Source organism: Micromys minutus (assembly GCF_963924665.1).
Source record: "Micromys minutus genome assembly, chromosome: 3".
Classification (NCBI taxonomy): Eukaryota; Metazoa; Chordata; class Mammalia; order Rodentia; family Muridae; genus Micromys; species Micromys minutus.
The window spans coordinates 77,984,793-78,010,671 of NC_137972.1; the positions used below are offsets into that span (position 1 = coordinate 77,984,793).

Below are 25,879 nucleotides of genomic sequence, written 5' to 3' on the forward strand. Positions count from 1 at the left end.
ACACCACTCACTAGTGGCGTGGCCATTCCCAGTGCTGGGAGGTTGTAGGATGGGGGAGCCTGTTCCTAAAGTCACTGTGGCAAGTCCCTATGAGATTGTTCTGTGCAAACGGTGCAGTGGCTTCTTGTTTTAGGAAATATCCAGAATTACAACTGGCCACTGAATTATTAAATATCAGTCAAAGTAAGGTAGTTTTAAAATGAAAGATCATCTTGCAACATGAGTGAAGAAATATATTAGCTCGCTCTTAGGTCTGGCACAACAACCTCTTCTTTACTTCTTCCTCTTTTCCTGAACACACCGTGGACAAAACCACTTTCCTTTGGCCTTTGTGGTGAGATCCACGCAGACAAAGTGAAACCACTCAACAGGACAATCCTGATTGTCACAGCCGATCATCTCCCCATAGGCATGTCCAGCACATCAGATGGGTGCTCAGAGAGGACGCTGTCGGTAAACTCAGACCCGCTTTTATGCTTCTTCTTCTTTGGAGTGTTCTCTTCTGATGTCCTTCTGTCTCGGCCCAGGAACTTCTTTTTTCTTTCTGACTTCGACCTGTTGTCAAGCTCTGTGGGCCGGCGCTCTCAAAGTCACCCTTCCACCCTGTCCTTCAGGTCAGCCTGGAAGCGTGCCAGGTCAACATCAAGCCTAATGTGTTTGTCCAACATCTCATAGGTCTGATGGCCAGCTGCACCTTGTCATCACTGTACTCTTCGCTGCGGCCACACTCGGGGTCTGCGCAATCAGGCAGTGCCGCGGAACTAGTAAGAACTTAATGCACACTATCAAACCTTTAAAAAAAACCAAGTACTGACAAAACTGTATTCATACACTTTTATGCAAAAATGCTTAAAATCTGTACATTTATCTTTGTTTTTTAAAATAAAGTTGTTCAATTAAAAAAAGGGGATTCACACTAAATATATATATGACTGGCATGAGAAGGAATTAGTGACTGGGAAAAAAAATTACCCGAATAAGTTAAAAAAAGAATGTAGACAAGATGTCATCAAAGTCTGAAGCAACATGTAGTATCCAATGCACAGATGTTTGTTGACACAGCACCATGTGCTCACATCAGAAGACACCATCAAAATGGATCAATACACCGTTGAAACTCCTAGCAGTAAAGTTTGGGTAAGCCTAGGAAACTCCCCACAATACTGTGGTCTGTATGTTAATGCCAGAGGCAGCAGAGCAGAAAGTCATTTGGCTGAAGCTGAGAGTGGCAGCCACCTTGCCTTAAGTAGTTTAGAGAAATAGACTTTCCATACATTACACCCAAAGCCAAGAATTCTTTCACCACTTGCTTTTATTCAGTTACAGAAAATTACGGTAAAAGAAAAGAAAGAACGGGATTTAAACTAGGAGAATGAGGTTTGTCTCTCTTTACTTCGAGACCCTGAAGCTATTTCGAATTTTCCACCCTGTCCCCAAGCAGGACTTTGAATGAGCATGTATCAGTGACTCTCAAAACCAAACCAAAACAACAACAACAATAACAAAACCATTTGATTTGTAAATTTCAAATTTCTGCAGTCTTAGAGCTCCCATCATAGACAATTTAAATGCAATATCAACCCACGCAGTAATCTCCAAAGATATATCAGTTCTGACCAGCCAACATGAACTTGCTTTAGCACATTAGTACTTCAGAGACTCAATTTTCCTATCAGAAATATAGAAACCACACACTTGTCTGTGCCATGGTTGAGATAAGTAAAACCCTTAGTATGAGATATGGTGGATTAACTCATGATATCTCACTATATAGACTTGTGTGTTTGAACACTTAGTCCCTGGTTGTGAGCTCTGTTTAGGAAGGTTGTACAACTTTTAGGACATGAAGCTTTACTGGCAGGAGTACATCATAGTGAATGAACTTTGAGAATTTACAGCCTTCCCCTCACTTCCAGTTGATTCTTTACCCCCTGATTATGGTATGCCAGTGAAACATGAATGGCCAGCTTCTTGTCCGACTTGGTGATTATGGACTTGCTATCTTAAACAATAAGCCCAAATAAGTACCTCTATTATAAATAAAAATATGATGTACTACATCAACATATAAGGTGAAAACTGATCAAGGAAGACTCCCAAAATTTAGCCCTAGGCCCCCATGTGTATGCAAAGCCAAACACATTTATGGTTCGCATGCAAGCATAAATAAAGATATTCATCCGGTGCATCCGCTAAAGACTACTGCTGTATATGGCAATTTTCATGTTTTTAACATACTTGATTGTCAAATGTAACATGTTTCTCATTCCCTGTATCTTATACTTGAAAATTCAATACTAGTAAAAAGGCATTGCCAGTTCTGACTACCTCATTAATTGAGGAGCTTTTCTCTAATGCTTAGGGATAAAATTAGATCTAAAAACACAAAGGAGAGTTTCAAAGTCCTGTAGTGTTTCAAAGAACCCCCAAGGATATTTCTCTCTGTGATAGATGAAAGTTCTTTGGTTTTACCAGCAGAAGTTACACATCGCTAGGGAAACTAACCTACAATATGAATCTTGTCCTTCTACTTGGAGAGAATCCCCACCCCTAAAAAAAAATTGTTCATTTTTTTAATAACATTTAAACAATAATGACAAAATTTAAATTTCATGTTTCAGATAATTGACACAGCCACCCTATTTTTCCTGATGATTAATGACTTCTTCTTTATTTTTCTCTTCTTCTTTACTCTTTTCTTCTTTTTCTTACCCCAATACATTTAAGGTTGATCTCAGTTGCTTTAATGTCTTTCCACTAGACTTATCTTTTCCTTCCAAAGCCAAAATAACGATGCCCATTATTCTTATCTAAGTCTCTTTCCACTTTCCTATCTCCAGAATGGAGTCTACTTAACCAGTGGATCATTGATCTATGTATACATGGCCACACTGGGTCTTTATTACTCTGCTCATTTGTCTTGTTCTAGGAAAAGGGATTAGCTCTGTAATTGTGTCATCATTAAAGGCACACAGGAACTTTTTAGAGTCTGAGGGAGTGTAGAATGAATGTATTTTACAAATTTTGAAAAAGTAGTTGAAAGTCACTTTTTAAATTTTCTCTACTGAATTGAAAGGAATAGAAAAACATGAAAATATAGACTACTGTTTATGCTGCTCTCCACACAGTCTGTCTTGTTAAACTTATAGCTAATAAACAGATGGGATTAAGGGATGGGACTTGCTTACTCATGTCTTCCCTTACAACCACATCTCTATATCAAATAATGATTACCCTATTTTGCAACTTACTTTTCTTTATATTAATTACTCACTCAAAAGGTATATATTCAAAGGTTTGAGAGTGTGCATTGAGGCGTTACTAGTTACAATGAGCATAAAGTACATATAAAACAGGATGTAACCTGAAATTAGCCAAAGTTTTAGTGGTGTGTAAGGATTAAGCAAAATGGTTTTCCTTTTCTATTTTATTCTTTTTTTCATTTTTTTCTTGAACCTTACACAGTCTGTGACTTGTTTCTTGGGTGTTCAGTTCAGAGCTTTCTGGGGTTAGTATTCCATTATCAGTGACTGCATATTATGTCTGTTCTTTTGTGACTGGGTTATCTCACTCAGGATGATATTCTCTAAATGCATCAATTTTGTTAAGAATTTTGTTAAGTCATTGTTTCTGATAGCTGAGTAGAACTCCATTGAATAAATGTACCACAATTTTTGTATCCATTCATCTACTGAAGGACATCTGGGTTCTTTCCAGCTTCTGGCTATTATAAATATAGGGGCAATTAATATTGTGGTGCATGTGTCTTTGTTGTATATTGGAGTATCTCTGGCGTATATGCCCAGAAGTGGAATAGATGGATCTTCAGGTAATACTATGTTGAATTTTCTGAGGAATCGCCAGAATGATTTCCAGAGTGGTTGTATCAGTTTAGAACCTCACCAATGCATACTATCTAACCTTATAAAAAAGAGTCAAGCACTGATAAAAATGAACCTATATGACAAGAACTTCAAACCTCTAAAGAAGGAAATCAAGGAAGATCTCAGAAAATAGAAAGATCTCCCATGCTCATGGATTGGAAGGATCAACATTTTAAAAATGGACATCTTACCAAAAGCAATCTACAGTTTCAATGCAATCCCCATCAAAATTCTAACCCAGTTTTTCATGGAGTTGGAAAGAGCAATGTGCAATTTCATCTGGAATAACAAAAGACCTAGAATAGTGAAATCCATCCTCAACAACAAGAAAATATCTGCGGGAATCACTATCCCTGACATCAAGCTATATTACAAGGTAATTGTGCTGAAAACTGCATGGTACTGGTACAGAAATAGGCACAAGTATCAATGGAATAGAATAGAAGATCCAAAAATGAGCCCTCACATATATGGTCACCTGATCTTTGACAAAGGAGCTGTAAACATTCAACAAAAAAAATGCCAGCCTATTCAACAAATGGTGTTGGTCCAACTGGCACTCAGCATACAGAAGAATGTAAATTGACCCTTTTTTATCTTCTTGTAGAAAGCTCAAGTGCAAGTGGATCAAACATCTCTACATTAAACCAGGTACACTGAAACTATTAGATGAGAAAGTAGGGAAAACCTTAGAACACATAGGCACAGGAGAAAAATTCCTGAACAGAACACCAATGGCTAGAGGTCTAATGTCAAAAATTGACAAAGGGACTTAATGAGATTGCGAAGTTTCTGTAAAGCTAAAGACACTATCATGAAAACAAAACGGCAGCCAACAGAGTGGGAAAAGATATTTACTAACTCCACATCAGATAGAAGCCTAATATCCAAGGTGTACAAAGAACTCAAAAAGCTAGACACCAGAGAATCAAACAACCCTATTAATGAATGGAGTACAGACTTAAACAAAAAGTTCTCAATTGTGGAATACTGAATAGTTGAGAAACATCTAAGGAAATGCTCAACATCCTTAGCCATCAGGAAAATGCAAATCAAAAAACCCTGAAATTCCACCTCACACCAATCAGATTGGCCAAGACCCAAAACTCAGATGACAGAAGATACTGTCAAGGTTGTGGAGAAAGAGGAACACTTCTCCACTGTTGGTGGGGTTGTAAACTGATACAACCACTCTGGAAATCATTCTGGCGGTTCCTCAGAATAATGGACATAGTACTACCTGAAGACACAGTTATTCCACTTCTGGGAGTTTACCCCAGAGATGCTCCAACTTACAACAAAGACACAAGCACCACAATGTTCATTGCAACTCTATTTATAATAACCAGAAGCTGGAAAGAACCCAGATGCCCCTCAGTAGATGAATGGATACAAAAATTGTGGTACATTTACACAATGGAGTACTACTCAGCTATCAGAAACAGTTACTTAACAAAATTCATAAGAAAATGGATGCATCTAGAGAATATCATCCTGAGTGAGATAACCCAGTCACAAAAGAACAGACATTATATTCAGTCACTGAAAATGGGTTACTAACCCGGAAAGCTCTGAACACCCTAGAAACAACTCACAGACTGAGTCAACTTCAAGAAAAAAAAAGAATATATTTTAATTAAAATAGAACTGTATCATATCCACCTTTCCTTCCCACAACCCCTCCCAGTTTTTCTCCCCTCCCTTCAAACTAATACCCTCTTTTCCTATATTATTGTTACATATATACATATGTGTATGTATGTGTACCCACAAATATTTAATTACAACCTCAAAAAATGTATTCATATACTTCTATGCAAAAAATGTACATTTAGAGTGGAGCCTGGCCTACCTGCCAGGCGGAACGGCGGCTCATAGAGGCTGAGCAACTGTGATTGGAAACAGAAAATCAGAACTACTGTTTCCACCCGTAGGCAACTTCCGGATGCAGAGCGGAGCCTGGTCTACCTGCCAGGCAGAGCAGCGGCTCATAGAGGCTCTGCAACTGCGATTGGGGACAGAAAATTAGAACTTCTCTTTCCACCCGGAGGCAACATCCGGATGCAGAGCAGAGCCTGGCCTACCTGCCAGGTGGAGCGGCGGCTCATAGAGGCTGAGCAACTGCGATAGGGAACAGAAAATTAGAACTTCTGCTTCCACTCGGAGGTGACTTCCGAACACAGAGCGGAGCCTGGCCTACCTGCCAGGTGGAACAGTGGCTCATAGAGGCTGAGCAACTGTGCCTGAACCAGCAAACAGAAACAGAACGTTGGAACTTCTGCTCACACCCGACGACTCTGAGGCATAAAACAGGGCTTGACCCATCTGACACCTCAACCAGTGGAGAACCAGGGATACAGACCAGATACAAGGGAAAGGTAAGAACATATCACTGACAACAAAATGGCAAGAGGAAAGAGAAATAGTATATCCCAAGGGAACCAAGACAATCTAGCAACACCAGAGCCCAGCTCTCCCATAACAGCAAACATCAGAACTCCAAACACTCCAGAAAAAGAAGACACAGACCTGAAATCATGCCTCAAGACGCTGATGGAGTTACTTAAAAAAGAAATGGAGGAAAAGCAAAAAGATTCAGAAGCTTTTAAAGAAGAAACAAGAAAAACACTAAAAGAACTCAAAGAACGAGAGGAAAACAGAACCAAAGAAATAAAGGAAAGGAAGAGGGAAATTAAAACAGAGATTGACACAATAAAGAAAACACTAAAAGAGATAACCCTAGATTCAGAACACCAAAAAAAAAAAATCAGGAGTCACAGAAGCAAGCATTGCCCAATAGATTACAAGAGATCGAAGAGAGAATCTCGGGGGCAGAAGACAACATTGCAAACATAGACAAAACAGCTAGAGAAGATGCAAAAAACAAAAAGCTCCTAACACAAAATGTCCAGGAAATCCAAGACACAATGAGAAGACCAAACCTAAGGATAATAGGAATAGAAGAGGGAGAAGAGTATCAACTAAGGGGCACAGTAAATATCTTCAACAAAATCATAGAAGAAAACTTCCCTACCCTCAAGAATGAGATGACCATGAGCATAAAAGAAGCCTTCAGAACTCCAAATAGGTTGGACCAGAAAAGAAATACCTCCCGACACATAATAGTAAAAAAAACAAGCGGCCAAAGTAAAGAAAGAATACTAAAAGCAGTAAGGGAAAAAGGTCAGGTAACATATAGAGGCAGACCAATCAGACTCACACCCGATTTCTCAACAGAGACTATGAAAGCTAGAAGAGTCTGACAGACATCATGCACTCCTTAAGAGAGCACAAGTGCCAGCCCAAGCTGCTACACCAAGTAAAACTATCAATCACCATTGATTGAGAGATGAAGATATTTCAAGACAAATCAAAATTCACACAATATCTGACCACAAACCCAGCACTACAATGAATTATAGGTGTAAAACCCAATACAATGGGGGAAAATACAGCCTAGTAAGAACAAGAAAACTCCTAAAAAAGAAAACTAAAAGAAGAAAAAAAACACAGACACAACTCAATCCAAAAAAACAATAATAGCAGCAAACAGAAACAACTATTCCTTGATATCTATTAACATAAATGGTCTCAACTCCCCAATAAAGAGACATAGAATATGAGACTGGATACATAAACAAAATCCAGCCTTTTGCTGCATACAGGAAACTCATCTCAGAGACAAAGACAGACACTATCTCAGAGTAAAAGGGTGGGAAAAAAACTTCCAAGCAAACAGCTCCAAGAAGCAAGCTGGAGTGGCTATTCTAATATTGAATAAAGTAAATTTCCAAATAAAAGTTATCAAAAAAGATAAGGAAGGACACTTTTTACTCATTACCGGGAAAATCTGTCAGGAGGAACTCTCAATCATTAACATATATGCTCCAAATAAAAAATCACCCACATTCATAAAAGAAACCCTACTAAAGCTCAAATAATACATTTCACCCCACACAATAATAGTGGGAGACTTTAATACCCCACTCTCACCAATGGACAGATCAGGAAAACAGAAACTGAACAAGGACACTGCAAAACTAGCAGAGACTTTGAACCAACTAGAATTAATAGATATATACAGAACATACTATCCCAAAGTAAAAGAATACACCTTCTTCTCACCACCCCATGGCACCTTCTCGAAAATTGACCACATAATTGGACACAGAACGAGCCTTCATCGATATGAGAAGATTGAAATACTCCCATGCATCCTCTCAGATCACCATGGTCTACGGCTGGTCTTTAACAACAACAAAGACAACAAAATGCCCACATACACATGGAAACTAAACAATGTTCTGTTAAAAGATAGCAGGGTCAAAGAAGAAATAAAGAAAGAAATTAAGGATTTTCTAGAATTCAACGAAAACTAAAACACAACATACCCAAACCTATGGGATGCAATGAAAGCAGTATTGAGAGGAAAACTCATAGCCCTAAGTGCTTCCAAAAAGAAAATGGAGAGAGCTCACATCAGCAACCTGACAGCACAGCTAAAAGCCCTAGAACAAAAGGAAGCAGATATACCTAAAAAGAGTAGACAGCAAGAAATAATCAAAATTAGGGCAGAAATAAACCAAATAAAAACAACAAGAACCATTGAAAAAATCAACAAAACCAAGAGTTGGTTCTTTGAGAAAATCAACAAGATTGATAAACCCCTATCCAAACTAACTAGAGGGCAAAGAGAGAGTATACCAATTAACAAAATCAGAAAAAAAAGTGGCGACATAACAACTGAAATTGAGGAAATTCAAGAAATCATCAGATCCTACTACAAAAACTTATACTCCACACAATTGGAAAATCTGGAGGAAATGGATGAATTCCTAGACAGATACAAGGTCCCAAAGTTAAACCAGGACCAAGTAAACTATCTAAATTACCCTACAACACCTAAAGAAATAGAAGAAGTCATCAAAAGCCTCCCAACCAAAAAAGCCCAGCTCCAGATGGGTTTAGTGCAGAATATTATCAGAATTTTATTGAGGATATAACACCAATACTCGCCAAACTATTCCAAAAGATAGAATGAGATGGAATATTACCCAACTCATTTTTTGAAGCTACAATAACCCTCGTACCGAAACCACACTAATACCATACAAGGAAAGAGAACTTCAGACCAATCTCACTTATGAACATTGATGCAAAAATACTCAACAAAATCCTTGCAAACTGAATCCAAGAATACATCAAAACCATCATTCATCATGACCAAGTAGGCTTCATCCCTGGGATGCAGGGATGGTTTAACATAAGGAAATCCATCAATGTAATCCACCATATAAACAAACTTAAAGACCAAAATCACATGGTCATCTCACTAGACGCTGAGAAAGCATTCGACAAAATCCAACACCCCTTCATGTTAAAAGTCCTGGAAAGAACAGGAATCCAAGGCCCATATTTAAACATAATAAAAGCAATATACAGCAAACCAACAGCCAACATCAAACTTAATGGCGAGAAACTTGAAGCAATCCCACTAAAATCAGGGACTCGACAAGGCTGCCCAGTCTCCTCCTACCTATTCAACATAGTACTGGAAGTCCTGGCTGGAGCAATTAGACAGCAAAAGGAGATCAAGGGGATACAAATCGGAAAGGAAGAGATAAAAACATCACTCTTTGCCGATGACATGATAGTGTACTTGAGTGACCCCAAAAATTCCAAGAGAACTCCTACAGCTGATAAACAAGTTCAGCAAAGTGGCTGGATACAAAATTAACTCAAACAAATCAGTAGCCTTCCTGTACTCAAAGGACAAACATGTGGAGAAAGAAATTAGGGAAAATGTACCCTTCACAATCGTTACAAAAACTATGAAATACCTTCGTATGATCTAACTAAGCAAGTGAAGGACCTGTATGACAAGAACTTCAAACCTCTAAAGAAATAAATTGAGGAGGATCTCAGAAAATGGAAAGATCTCCCATGCTCATGGATTGGAAAAATCAACATCTTAAAAATGGCCATCCTACCAAAAGCAATCTACAGATTCAATGCAATCCCCATCAAAATTCCAACCCAGTTCTTCATGGAGTTGGAAAGATCAATGTGCAATTTCATATGGAATAACTAATGACCTAGAATAGCAAAATCCTTCCTCAACAACAAAAAAAAAACATCTGCGGGAATCACTATCCCTGACCTCAAGCTATATTACAAGGCAATTGTGCTGAAAACTGCATAGTACTGGTACAGAAATAGGCATGTGGATCAATGGAATAGAATAGAAGATCCAGAAATGAACCCTCATGTATATGGTCACCTGATTTTTGACAAAGGAGCAGTAAACATCCAATGGAAAAAGGACAGCCTATTCAACAAATGGTGCTGGTCCAACTAGCACTCAGCATGCAAAAGAATGAAAATAGACCCGTTCTTATCTCCTTGTACAAAGCTCAAGTGCAAGTGGATCAAAATCTCCACATTAAACCAGATACACTGAAACTATTAGATGAGAAAGTAGGGAAAACCTTAGAACATAGGTACAGGAGAAAATTTCCTGAACAAAACACCAATGGCTCAAGCTCTAAGGTCAAAGATTAACAAATGGGACTTAATGAGATTGCAAAGTTTCTGTAAGGCTAAAGACATTGTCAAGAAAACAAAATGGCAACCAACAGAATGGGAAAAGATCTTTCCCAACACCCCATCAGAGAGAGGCCTAATATCCAAGGTGTACAAGGAACTCAAAAAGCTAGACACCAGAGAATCAAATAACCCTTTTAAAAAATGGGGTACAGAGATAAACAAAACGTTTTCAGTTGAGGAACTCAGAATGGCCGAGAAACACCTGAGGAAGTGCTCGACATCCTTAGCCATCAGGGAAATGCAAATCAAAACAACCCTGAGATTCCACCTCACACCAGTCAGATTGGCCAAGATCCAAAACTTAGATGACAGCAGATGCTGGCGAGACTGTGGGGAAAGAGGAACACTTCTCCACTGTTGGTGGGGTTGCAAGCTAATACAACCACTCTGGAAATCTGTCTGTCGATACCTCAGAAAATTGGATATAGTACTACCTGAAGTCCCAGCTATTCCACTTCTGGGCATATACCCCAGAGACACTGTAACACACAACAAAGATATATGCACCACAATGTTCATAGCGTCTCTATTTATAATAGCCAGAAGTTGGAAGGAACCCAGATGTCCTTCAGAAGATGAATGGATACAAAAATTGTGGTACATATACACAATGGAATACTACTCAGCCACCAGAAACAATGACTTAACCAAATTCTTAAGAAAATGGCTGCATCTAGAGAATATCATCCTGAGTGAGATAACCCAGTCACAAAAGAACAGACATAATATGCAGTCACTTATAGTGGGATGCTAAACCCAGAGGCTTGCACTCCCCCAGAAACAACTCACAGACTGTATGAAGTCCAAGAAATAAAGAAAACAAAAAAATATACATATATTTACAAAACAAGAAGAATTTGACTATTTCCATGTTGCGTTTTGTTTTGCATGTACTCTACGCTTATTGTAACTATTAGGTTTTCAATGCATACTGTCAAGCCCATGAAAAAAATCAAGTACTGACTAAAAAAATATATTCACATGGTTTTATGTAAAAATTATTTCAATGTCTGAAAAAACAGTACTGACAAAAATGTATAATTTTAAGCAAAAATGTTTAAAATTTGTACATTTATCTTTGTTTTGTAAAATAAAGTCGTTTAAAAAAAAGGAAAAAAAATAAAGTGCACAACGAAATCACAAAAGCAAAAAAAAAAAAATGTACATTTATCTTCCTTTCTTAAAATAAAGCTTTTCAATAAAAATCTATTTATATACTTTTATGCAAAAGTGCTTAGAATTTATTCATTTATATTTGTTCTTTAAAATAAAGTTGTTCATAAAAAAGAAAAAAAAAGTAAAGTTTAAAAAATTAGTAAACAACTCAGCGTATATACTTTTTTGGTGATTTATGACTCACTGAAATCTATTTTGAAATATTGGCAAAATAATCATAAACTAAGCCTTCATTTGTTAGCTCATATAAATTGAGAATAAAAAAATTTCTGTTTACTACAAAAAGGTATAAACTAAAAAATAACTCCATAGTATTTAGAAATACAAGTCACCGAATCATTGCATTAGAAGACCAAATCCATGACTCACTGTATTTCCAGAGGACATAAGTCAAATTCTAGTTGAGATTTGGCAAAAGAGTCAACCATTTTCAAGACTGGGACTGGAGCCATCAATTTTCTACCAGCCTGAAGATAACAACTGACATTATGTCTGTAGAGTAAACAGAATACTTATTTGAGTTGTAAAAATACAAGTCACAAGTACCACAGACAAGTGTACAGAGGCATCATTAAGCACTGAGTTGCTAAGATTCTCTTAGGATTTAAAGTGTTTGCTACAAAGCCTGACAACCTGAGTTTCCATTCTAAGATCACAAGGCTGGAGGGAAAAATGGTCTCTTGTGTGCACTTCTCTGATCTCTTGAGCCCTCTGGCCCAAGCATACCGCATCACTATTTCCCCTTCTACACCTTCCAAAGGGTACAGATATCCCACTAATGTATGTATATGCCTTTCTCAAGGAGGTATCTGGACTCTCATATACCTTGCAACATTATCACATTGAGACATGAGTATAACGTGTCCCTTAAGAAATTAGAAAATAAATTGTTTTGTGTGTGTGTGTGTGTGTGTGTGTGTGTGTGTGTGTTTACAGCATCCCGTACATAGGCAGTGGAATTTTATCCAATCACTGAAAAAAAAAGAACTTACTAGTTTTTAGAGCATGGATGAACATAGAGAATCTTATGCTAAATGAGACAACACACACATACACACAAACACCATATCTGTTGATTTCAGGCTTTACCAATGTGAGCAACCTGGAATGTTAAACTTATGGAATTATAGAAGAGTAGCAGTTAAATGTAAGTCAGACTAAAAGACATAAAATCCACACTAGCTACATGTAACAATCCAGTATTATACATGGAAATTTGGTGGAAAATAGATTTCTACATGCTCACCACCACAGACTCTCCTATTAATAACAAGCATGGGAGATGGTTGATAGGTTGATTAACTTGATGGTAGTCCATTTTCCAATGTTTACAGATACATGTTCATGTTGTATTCCTTAGATATTTGTACTTTTTATTTATCAATAGTGCCTCAGTAAAGATAGAAAGACAGAGAACCCTAACCTGTTTTGAGTCTTTATAAACTCACTCTGTGCTTCAGCGACTCTCTTTCTTCCCTTCCCCCCTCTCCTTCCTTCTCTCCTTCCCTCACTCCCCCTCTTTATTTTTCTGAAGAAAAGACAAACAATAATAAATTTCACACTGTAGCTGCACTATGGAACTCCTAAGTACTTTCCAGTGGTCAATGGTACAGTGACCTTTCCTACTGGAGACTGAGATGATTTGAATAAGCTCCTGTGAAGAGAACAGGAGTTGCTGTGGAACAGACATTGCTCTCAGATGGATTGGAAGCCTACTTTACAGTGTAATTCTTGTAAAGCTTGGATGTGAGAATAAATCATCAATTGCATCATTTCTCCCCATAAAACATTAACCAGATATCTAGAGATGTGTTAGCAAGACCTCATTTATAGTCATATGATGTTACCATTTTCTATAACAAATCACAAATTCAATTCTCAAATTCAATTATCCTGGAGAAGCCAACCAATAAGCTTCGGAGGGCTTGAAAAGCAGGACAAGTTGCACTCAGGCTTACCAACACATAAGTAGATACAAGACCATTACCATAAGCCTCAGAAAAATGTAAAATTCAAAGTTTCAAGTCAGGAACCAGTAAGGAGGTGAGGGGTTTTAGTGGTATTCATACATTTCTGGTGTTGTGTATCCTCTGTAAAAGCAATCCAATGTGATATTCCAAAGATGAAGAAGGGACACAGTTGACAGAATTTCTATCTAGCAGAAAGAAAATGCTGAATTTGATTCATAACACAAAAAATAAAATAAAATAAAATAAAAACAGGCATAGTGTCTCTTACATGTAAACAGGAGATAAGGCTTAATGATCAGAAGTTCAAATGTATCCACAGGTATAAAGTAAGGTTAAAGGCACACTGATCTACAAAAGAACTTTTTTTTTTCAAATGCCCAAAGGAGCATGAATCAATCAGGAAACAGTTTATTATGGTTATTTATTAGGTCATAAACATGTATGAGACTCCAAATATTCCTAATGACAAGTCGCTTTATGTTATTTGGTCAGTCTTCCCAATATTAATTATATCTTAAAGTATGTGGGGCAGAGAAGGAAGTTTGAGGAAATATGACAGTAGCTAATAAATGGGTAAGAAATCAACATAAACTCTTTGCACACCAGGGATTGTAATAACAAAGCTAATTATTTTGTAAAATTAATGTTAATGAACATTTCTTATAATGATTGTTTGCAGACCTTTGTGAGTGTGAGTGTTATAATTTCTATATTGTATTTGCACTTGTTAATAAGCATTTTTGTACATGAACATGTACACAAGTATTTATCCTTGCTAATACATGTCTGTGAATGACTGTGCACATGGGTATAGAGAACAATCATTGAAGTCAGTTGCCTTTCCTCATTCATTTTCTACTTTTGTATGTGTGTTAAAGAGATAGAGATCACACATCTTTTGGAATCTGATGCTCATTCTCTTTGCCAGGCTAGTAGAACATTAAGGTTTAGGGATTTGTTTTTCTCTTGTCTTCATAAATCTTGGGCTATAGGCATCAATCACATTGCCTTGCCTTTTCATGATCTGAGCTCAGGCTCTTGTGATTTCTTATCAGACACTTTACTGACTGGACCAACTTTTTATCCTAAGAACATTTCATTTGCCAAGCTTATCCTTTAAAAGAATAAATCAGCAGATCCAGGGATGCAGGCTTGGTGAGACTGCACTGCGAGTAGCTGGAGCACAGGGAGGACTAGACCTCGCACGCGGAAAGCACGGCCTCCCGATTGATTCAGGAGAGCAGGAACTCTGTCGTAGGGACTCAGTTTCCACCTAGAGGCCCTGGCGTGCGGATGAGAAGCTCAGGCCATTTGCCATCAGGAACAGCAGAGATCCAGGGACTCAGGCCTGGTGAGACTGTGCTGCAAGTAGCCGGGTGCAGAGTGGTCTGGTTGAGCACACAGAAAGCACAGCTCACCAATTGGTTCAGGGGAGCAAGAGCTCTACCATAGAAACTAGGTTTCTGGCCGGAAGGCCCTATCGTGTGGAAAAAACACTCAAGCTATTTACCAGCTAAAACAGGGGAGATCCAGGGAAACAGGCCAGGTACACCGGAGAGATGGGAACCAATCATTGACAACAAGATGGCAAGAGGAAAGTGAAAAAACTTACCCAGTGGAAACCAAGACAACTTGTCAACAACAGAACCCAGCTCTCCCATCACAGCAAACAGCAGAATGCCAAACGCTCGACAAAAAGAAGACTCAGACGTGAAATCATACCTCAAGATGATGATGGTGATCTTTAAACCAGAACAGGAGGAAAAGCATAAAGAAATAGAAGCATTTAAAGAGGAAACATGAAAAACACTCAAAGAAATCAAAGAACTAGAGGAAAACAGAACCAAAGAGATAAAGGAATTAAAGAAGAAATTTAAAATGGAAATGGAAGCAATAAAGAAAACACAAAAAGAGACAACTCTGGAGGTAGAAAACCTAAAAAAGAAATCAAGAGTCACAGATGCAAGCATCTCCAACAGACTAAAAGAGATGAAAGAGAGAATCTCAGGGGCAGAAGATAACATTGAAAACATAGACAAAAGAGTCAGAGAAGATGCAAAAGCCAAAATCTCCTAATCCAAAATGTCCAGGAGATCCATGACAAAATGAAAAGACAACACTTAAGGATAATAGGAATAGAAAAGGGTGAAGAATATCAAGTAAGAAGCACAGTAAATATCTTCAACAAAATCAGAGAAGAAATCATCCCTACCCTTAAGAATGAGATGACCATGAGCATAAAGAAGCCTAAAGAACTCCAAATAGAGTGGACCAGAGAAGAAATTCTTTCTGACACATATTAGTCAAAACACCAAGTGTTCAAAACAAAGAAAGACTACTAAAAGCAGTAAGGGAAAAAGGTCATGAAATATATAAAGGCAGACCAATCAGAATCACACCAAACTTCTCAACAGAGACTGTGAAAGCTAGAAGACCCTGGACAGACATCATGCAAACCCTAAGAGAATACAAGTGTCAGCCCAAGCTGCTAAAACCAGCAAATCTCTCAATCACCATAGATGGAGAGACCAAGATATTCCAGGACAAAACTAAATTTACACAATATCTGACCACAAACCCAGCACTACAATGAATTATAAGTGGAAAACCCAATACAAAGAACGAAACCACATCCTAGTAAAAACAAGTAAATACCTAAGCGAGGTAACCAAAAGAAGAAAGACATGCAGGCACAATTCTACCTCTAAAAGCAAAAATAGCAGGAAACAGCAATGACTATTACTTAATATCTGTTAAACTAAATGAACTCATTCCCCAATAAAAAGAAATAGGTTTTCTGACTGGATACATTAACAGAATACAGCATTTTGATGCATATAGGAAACTCATCTCAGTGACAAAGACAGACACTATCTCAGAGTAAAAGGTTGTTAAAAAAAAAAAAAAAAAAAAAAAAAAAAAAAAAAAAAACAACCCATTCTCACCAATGGACAGATCATGAAAATAGAAACTGAACAAGGACACAGTGAAACTCGCAGAAGTTATGAACCAATTGGAATTAATAGACATCCACAGAACCTTTCAACCTAAAACAAAAGAATACACATTCTCCTCAGCACCTCACAGCACCCTCTACAAAACTGCCCATATAATCAGTCACAAAACAAGCCTCAATAGATATAAGAAAATTGAAATACTTCCATGCATCCTGTCAGATCACCATGTTCTAAGACTGGTTTTTAATTACAACAAAGACAAAAAAAAGTCTTATACACATGGAAACTAAACAATGCTCTATTAAATGATAGCATGATCAAAGAAAAAGTAAATGATTTTCAAGAATTTAATGAAAATGAAAACACAACATACCCAATCCTATGGGATACAATGAAAGCAGCACTGAGAGAAAAACTCATAGTTCTGAGTGCTTCCAAAAAGAAACTGGAGAGAGCATACACTAGCAGCTTGGCAGCACAGTTGAAAGCTCTAGAACAAAAGGAAGCAGATACACCCAGGAGGAGTAGAGGACAAGAAATAATTAAAATCAGAGCAGAAATAGACCAAATAGAAGCAAAAAGAACCATTCAAAGTATCAACAAACTAAGAGCTCATTCATTGAGAAAATTAACAAGATTGATAAACCCTTAGCCAGACTAACTAGAGGGCAAAGAGGGAGTATTCAAATTAACAAAATCAGAATGGAAATGTGAAAATAATAACTAAAACTGAGGAAATCAAAAAATCATCAGATCCTACTACAAAAGCCTATACTCAACAAAGCTGGAAAATCTGGAGGAAATGGATAAATTCCTAGACAGACATAAGATACTAAAGTAAACCAGGACCACAAAATCCATCTAAATAATTTCATAACACCTAAAGAAATAGAAGCAGTCATCAAAACCTTCCCAAAAAAAAAAAAAAAAAAAAAAATAGGCCCAGGTCCACATGGGTTCAGTGGAGAATTTTATCAGACATATATAGTCTCCACACTTTTCCACATAATATAATGAGATGGAACACTACCTAACTTCTTTTTCAAGACCATAATTACCATTGTTCCTAAACCACACAATGACCCTACAAGGAAAGAGAACTTCAGATCATTCTCACTTATGAACATTGAGGCAAAAATCCTCAACAAAATCCTTGCAAACAGAATCCAAGAACAGATCAAAACTATTATTCACTATGATCAATGGGCTTCATCCCAGGGATGCAGTGATGGTTTAATATAAGGAAATCCATCAATGTAATCCACCATATAAACAACCTCAAAAAAAAAAAAAAAAACACACACATGATCGTCTCAATAGATGCTGAGATAGCATTTGATTAAATTCAACACCCCTTCATGTTAGAATGCTTTGATAGAACAGGAATTCAAGGCCCATAACTAAACATAATAAAAGCAATATACAGCAAACCTACAGCCAACATCTAACTTAATACTGAGGAACTTGAAACAATCCCACTAAAATCAGGGACTAGACAAGGCTGCCCACTCTCCCCCTACCTATTATCCAACATAGTACTGAAAGTCTTGGCTAGAACAATTAGACAGCAAAAGGAAATCAAAGGGATATAAATTGGAAAGGAAGAAATAAAAACATCACTTTTTGCAGATGACATGATAGTGTACTTAAGCGGCCCCAAAAATTCCACCAGAGAATTTTTACAGATGATGAACAATTTCCTCAAAGTGGCTGGAAATAAAATTAACTCAAACAAATCAGTAGCCTTCCCCTACTCAAAGGACAAACATTCAGAGAAAAAAATTAGGGAAAAGATACCATTCACAATAGTAACAAACAATATGAAATATCTTGGTCTGACTCTAAATAAGCAAGTGAAGAACCTGTGTGACAAGAACTTGAAATCTCTGAAGAAGGAAATTGAGGAAGATCTCCCATGCTCCTGGATTAGATGGAACAACATTGTAAAAATGTTCATCTTACCAAAAGCAATCTGCAGATTCAATGAAATCTCCATCAAAATTCCAACCCAATTCTTCATAGAGTTGAAAAGAACAATGTGCAATTTCATCTGGAATAACAAAAGACCTAGAATAGCAAAACCCACCCTCAACAACAAAAAAACATCTGCTGGAATCACCATCCCTGACCTCAAGCGATATTACAATGCAATTGTGTTAACAATTGTATGGTACTGGTACAGAGATAGTTAGTGGATCATTGGAATATAATAGAAGATACAGAAATGAGCCCTCACGTATATGGTCACCTGATTTTTGACAAAGGAGCTGTAAACATTCAATGGAAAAAGGACAGCCTATTCAACAAATAGTGTTGGTCTAACTGGCACTCAGCATGCAAAAGAATGAAAATAGACCCATTCTTATCTCCTTGTACAAAGCTCTATGTGGATCAAAGATCTCCACATTAAATCAGTTACACTGAAACTATTAGAAGAGAAAGTAGGGAAAACCTTAGAACACATAGGCACATGAGATAATTTCCTGAACAAAACACCAATGGCTCGTGCTCTAAGGTCAAAGATTGGCAAATGGGACTTAATGAGATTGCAAAGTTTCTGTAAGGCTAAGGACACTGTCAAGAAAACAAAATGGCAGCCAACAGATTGGGATAAGATCTTTACTAACCCCACATCAGATAGAGGCCTAACATTCAAGGTATACAAAGAACTCAAGAAGTTAGACACCAGAGAATCAAACAACCCTATTAAAAATGGGGTACAGAGCTCAACAAAAAGTTCTCAGTTGAGGAATATCAAATGACTGAGATGCATCTAAGGAAGTGCTTGACATCCTTCGTCATCAGGGAAATGCAAATCAAAATAACTCTGAGATTCCACCTTACACCAACCAGAATGGGTAAGATCATAAATTCAGATGACAGCAGATGCAGATGAGGTTGCAGAGAAAGAGGAAAACTTCTCCACTGTTGGTGGGGTTGTAAACAATACAATCACTCTGGAAATCAGTCTTGTGGTTCCTTAGAAAAATGGACTACCTGAAGACCCAGTTATTTCACTTCTGGGCATACACCCCACAGAAGTTCCAACATACAACAAAGACATATGCACTACAATGTTCATAGCAGCCCTATTTATAGTAGCCAGAAGCTGGAAAGAAGCCAGATGTCCTTCAGTAGATGAATGGATACAAAACATCATCATGAGTGAGGTAACCCAGTCACATAAGAACAGATATAATATGCAGTCACTGATAATTGGATACTAAACCCAGAAAGCTCTGAACACCCCATAAACAACTCACAGACTATATGAAGCTCAAGAAAAACAGAGGAGAAAAAATAAAGAAAAAAGAAAAGTCTTTATGCTTAATCTTTACACACCAAGTAAACTTTGACTATTTCCAGGCTACATCTTGTTTTACATGTACTTTATGCTCATTGTAACTAGTAAAATTTTAATGCATACTATCAAACCTTTTAAAAAATCAACTACTGACAAAAATATATTTATATACTTTTATGCAAAATTGCCTTTAAAATCTGTACATTTATCTCTGTTTTTTTAAAATAATGTTGTTCAATTAAAAAACATAAAAAAATAATAAATCTTGGAAAGTTGAAGACATAATATTTGCACCTAAATAAATTCATTTAAAGAAAGTACTTTAGAAGATACCCTTCTTCAGTATGTGGATTTCATGCATATCTACATTCATATAAAAATACAAATTAATATGATCATAATCAATGTTAATTATATTTATCTTTTAGAATTTGAGTACCAATAACAGTTAACTTCAAAGTAAAAAAAAACATATTAAAATAGGACATTAGTCTTGTATATGTGAGAAGTTTGTTTAAACACTTTTAATATCACAATTGTATCAGCATACAGTAATGAAATATCAGGAAGGCCAAAGATGAAGATAGGACCGTAAATGAGAAGAGTTTGCTAAATAAGATGAAAGCAGTTCATATAAATTTACTATTGTTATATTGTCACCTTCAATATAGAACTTTGATATTATTCATGCTTCTCATTTGGATCAGTGACAATTTGACACATACTCTAATAGTATAAAATATCTATTTTAACAGTCACTAGTTAATTCAATAAATTTCAAATGTTTATTTTGAATTAGTACTATATTAGGGCTAGATAAGGTAGTTAAAAAACTTTATAATTCAAACCACATAATCAAGTATATGAAATTAATTATGTGTAATCTAAGATGTTGGAGGCAGAAATATTTCTAAGTTGTATTATAAAATTCTATAAATATGGACATAATAAATATTAGCTGTTATGGTATGGTTAAGAATCTAGAAAAATTTTCTATGTAGTTTCAAATAACTCAAAATTAGGTAGGATGAGCTGGAGGTATGGGCCTGAGAGTGAAGTCATTGTGTGAGTCTTTTGTGCGCTACTGACTTTCTTCTTCAACTAGTATTCAGTGGTTTACTGAACAATGGTTTTTTGAAGACTGCAGCTTTCTCATAGTTGAGTGTCTGACTTTTTTCCTAGCATTTTCTAGTATGAAACTGGGCTCAAATTTGTCCTTGTAAAGACAGGGAGAAGTTTGGATAAAGTATTATGAATGATACAGAGAGTAAAGCATTGGTATTGTTTAATAATAGAAAAAAGTTGTAAGCTAATAGAATAGTAGCTGATCTATAACATAACTGTTTTCTGCCTCTCTATATTCTGTCTATCTATTTGTCTCTGTTTCTGTCTCCATCTCTCTGTCTCTCTGTCTCTCTGTCTCTGTCTCTGTCTCTGTCTCTCTCTCTCTCTCTCTCTCTCTCTCTTGTGTGTGTGTGTGTGTGTGTGTGTGTGTGTGTGTGTGTGTGTGGAGGGGTATTTCTCCAAGTAGTTTGGAAGATCTGTAATACTAATCTGTCAAGTTAGAGAACTTACCTATCACTTGAAAGTTGCAATTGCATACAGAATTATGACTCATATATGGTAGGGGCTTTCAGGGACTGAAAGGACAAACACAGATACTTTATGGTTCTTCTGCACATACCTCATGGGTGTATAGCTTGGTGTTCTTGGGGAACTCTCAGCAGTAGGGGTGTCTCTTACTCCTTTGCCTGTACTTGGGACACATTTCCTCTTACTTGGTTTTGTCATTCAGCCTTGATACGAATGTTTGGGCCTAGTCTTACTATATTTTGTTAGGTCTTGTTTGGTGAATATATTTGGGAGGCCTCCTCTTATTTTTTCTTTCTTAAGAGAAATGAAGAAAGAATGGATCTGGAGGAGAGGAGTTGTAGGGGAGGAGCTGGTAGTGATAAAGGGAGGAGAAACAACCATAATCAAGATGTATTTTCTGCTTCTTGACTCAGATGGGAAAATGCTATGAGATATAATATAAGTCTATCTCCTTGCAAAAAAGAGAAAATTGAGGCGGGCACAGAGCTAAAGAAGGGACCATTAGAATTTGCCTAAAGAATGCGTTCTCTGGGCAAAATAAGAGCAGCAACTGAAACAGCCATCATGGAACCTATATGTAACTGCACCAGATCCTTTGCATATGTTTTTGCTGTTGCATATTTTTGTTTCTGTGTGTCTGTTGTCCCTTAGAAGCCTGTTTTTTTCCTCAGAAGGAAACAGAGTATGAGTGATTCTACTGAAGAGAGGAGGTGGGAGAAGCTTGGAAGAGAGGAGGGATAGAAATTGTGTTTTGAATGTACTGCCTGATAGAAGAATCCATTTCTAATCAATAAATATACAAACAAGAAAACAAACAAATATTGAAATGACTTCGCCTCATTTAATTACATAGGTTGCTCAGGTACCTTTCAAAGGAAACTACCTTGTATCTAACTATAGTTTTCTAACACTATAATCAAGAATTTCAGCTAGCAAAATCTAAGATGCAATGCCCAAGATAAACAGAACTTTGATTTAAAATTCAAGTTATAGCCACAGATGTGTGTGTGTGTGTGTGTGTGTGTGTATGATATAGACAGATATAGAGATAGATAGATAGATAGATAGATAGATAGATAGATAGATAGATAGATAGATAGGTATAGCAATCGGAAAATTTTGCCTTTTAAGTTTTGATATAGTGCCTTATGTAACCATAGCTGGTCTATGTGTCCACAGGTGACCTTAAATTTCTGATCTACTGTCTTCAAAACTGCTGGGATTATAGACAAATTATTATACCCAGTTTAGCCCTTAGCTGTGTTCAACATAACCCTATGTTACTAAAGTCTTATATAAGTCCCTGGTTTTGATTAAAGGATCATTCCAAGCCTATAATGTATGATGTTATAAAATATTAAGAAATAAGTTTCTAAAACAATGATATGGTGGAAATAACTCCACAGTATGATGAGAGTGTAAATCAAGGAACTTGTCATGGAGACAAAATACTAAGTTGAAAATAAATTATAAGGTTTATGGACACCAAAAATAGAAAGTCCGCATCATTCAAAGAGTGAATAGTACATGCTGGGACAGGGTGTAGAGAAGGATTTAAAATTACGAATGTCTACAATCACCCATTGAGCACTTTATAGTCTTTGGAAATGCAGGTGGACTATTGCATTCACTGCAGAGTCTGTCCTTTCTTGGATATTGGAAAAATATCTGAATCTAGAAAAATTCAGAAATTGTTCAACATCCAAAGGAAAAGTGGCAGAAAAACAATCATATTGTCTTTGTGAGCTGAAAGGTTGGGGCTGAGAGAGGAAAGAGCAATACAGGAAGTCACTGTAGTTAGGCTAGACATGGTTAAGGGTTGAACCTTTTAAGTGAGAAATCTCAATATTATCTCTTGCTAGAAACAAAGTGTCTTTTGACAGACTAAGAAACATCATGGGAAAGTGGCAAACCAAACTAGTGTGAGGGAGAGAGGAGGGTTGGAGATAAGTACAAGGATATTTCTCTTCTCCGATTGCACATGTCTTCCTGCCCTGGACACTCCATGTCTTTCATCCCACGTCTCATGGCCTCATACTCTACCACCTTCTACATTTCCTTGAAGAATCCAATTGGCTGCCCCATCAGTTTTTATGAGAAACTGAGAGTAACACAAACTTGCCATTTCCTTGTCTCCTGACAGCCCACTATTATAGTAGAAATCAGTGGTGTCTGAGTTCTCTGAAGAACTGAACAGGAACATTCACCTGTCAGAAAAATCCTGCTTCTCCATTTAGACATCATCTTCTACAAAGTTGGTTTTCCCTAAAGGGCACCTTTATGATTCTTAAAATAATAACCTAAGTATAACTGCAATTCAAATAATGAGTCAAGGAAAATGGAGAGGGTTCTTAGGCTGTTTACTGTCTTGTAATTTGTTCATTTGTAATTTTCTGCCTAATCATAAACAAAACTATCCATAACAATAAGAGATATAGTCAAGTTATAAGGTAGTTTATATCATTTTATAACCCAATACAAAAATAAAGTTTTCTGAGAGAGTTACATGGTATCTGGATGTTGAGTTTTAATTCAGATGAGAGACTGAAGCTTTTACAACAAAGTACGGATTCTCTTTTCTGGTTTGCTTAGATTCATGAGTAAAGAGTACCCATTCCTAAATGTTTAGGTGAAAAGACACCAAAGCCAGGGAGTGGTTTTGATCCCCAATCTTCATAAATGGTTTCTGTCTTTTCAACACTCAACTTTTACCTTTGTTTTCACACTTCAGTTCTGCAAAATGCCAGATGTGTCAGTGCCATTGTCAGATTATGAGGGTTATTTAAATTCAATGTTCAGTGAAAAAAATATACACACAAACTTGGTCATGGATTTGATTCCTTCAAACATCAACATTACTGCCTCAGAGACAACAGGAGATTGCTTGCCTAGCATTTTACAAGGATTGAAAAGGACAGAGGTGATTGTTCTTTCAAACAATATTCATAACACAATGTTATTTTATACTTTTATGATGAATGCAGTGTTCTAGAAGTACCATGACAAACGGTCTTAAGTCTCTGCCTGCCATAACAATCAGTCTGATTTTCATGTGAACATTAGCACATGAGTAAGAATCTATTCAGTGGTTTTTCTCATTCAGTATTCTTTGTTCATACTGCTTTATGATTTCCAATTGTATTTGAGCCTCTTTACTATGTGCAATTGAAGATATGATAATGTGTAAATCAGGAATGAAAGCATGGTTTGAACTAGGGTATGATGTGTTTCAAGTTGTGTTTATTTCCTGGGTTGTTTCTCTGAACAAATCTTTCTGCTTTGATTTTATTTGATAGCACAGCAAACAATGTACAATAGTAAAACCAAGTAATGGAAGAAATGATTCACCCAATTCAACATAGACTAACCACATTTATTCTCTACTTATAGATGAGATTGAGTTAGCTGAAACTTACAGTTATCTTTCTGATTGGCAGAATATTATAGACCAAAACATTCATGACCAAAATAAGAAGCCTAAGAATCCAAGTTGAAGATGGCTAATTTTGACTCTTTACCCTCCCCACATTTCTGTAATTTCTATAGTATCATATATTGATACCAAACTGACACTGAGTTAAAACTAAAAGCAACATCTTTATTTTACAGCTTCATGGGGATATTTTTATTTGTAGTCCTATTCTTGCACACATTTGCAGACAAATTCCAACTAATTTGTCTCTTCACCATTCTCTGAAAATCATATAACATGAGAAGAAAGACATGCTCATTAAACCCACTAAATGTCCTAAACTTTAATCTATGCCTCATTAATACTACTTCAACTCACCCAGATAGATCTGGGAGGAAGAAGATAGCTTCTTTCATAAAATATCCAGAAGTAGAAAACAAATAAAAATGAACCCTAAACACTGAGGAAAAGATACACATTTATTGGTACTTCAGTTACTGATGTATTATTTAGAAAGTAAGACTTATTAGTCTCCTCTTCTTGGCTTGCCATCACTACTTAGGCTATAGCTTTCTTTCTCTCTTGCCAGTTACTCTAAGTACTTTTTGTCACCTTGTCTAAGATCTCAGAATTCTAAACACATCTTTTCACAAGGTCACTGCTAACAGAGAGGTATCATTTTATGAACTCTACTTTCCCAATTCTATAGAACAATAGATTGAGGAGAGAAAGCACAGATGTAATTTTGAGATTATTAAAATCAGCTGAATTGTTTAAGCATGTTAATAAGAGGTAAAACTCTGGCATCTTAAATAAGTGGTCCACAGTTTTCATGTTCTATGACAGAGCAAGGCATAGGTTTCACCCTGGCTTGGAGATGAATCGTTTATTGTTGAATAAGATGGTTATCTTAAATGAAGCATTTTATTTACTGGATTATTAAATTATGAACTCTAAATTGAAAAATGGAATCCTGT

The 25,879-nt window shown here is 36.7% G+C and overlaps 1 pseudogene across 1 annotated transcript in view; it reads left to right on the top strand.

Moving 5' to 3' along the window:
- Positions 1 to 411: 411 nt before the first annotated feature.
- LOC308418953 (RNA exonuclease 4-like) overlaps positions 412 to 25,879 on the top strand; it is a 70,057-nt pseudogene continuing 44,589 nt past the window's right edge. Inside the window, exons 1-2 of the transcript in view lie at positions 412 to 614; positions 676 to 764. The product of the transcript in view is annotated as an RNA exonuclease 4-like (transcript). The remainder of the gene's footprint in view (positions 615 to 675; positions 765 to 25,879) is intronic.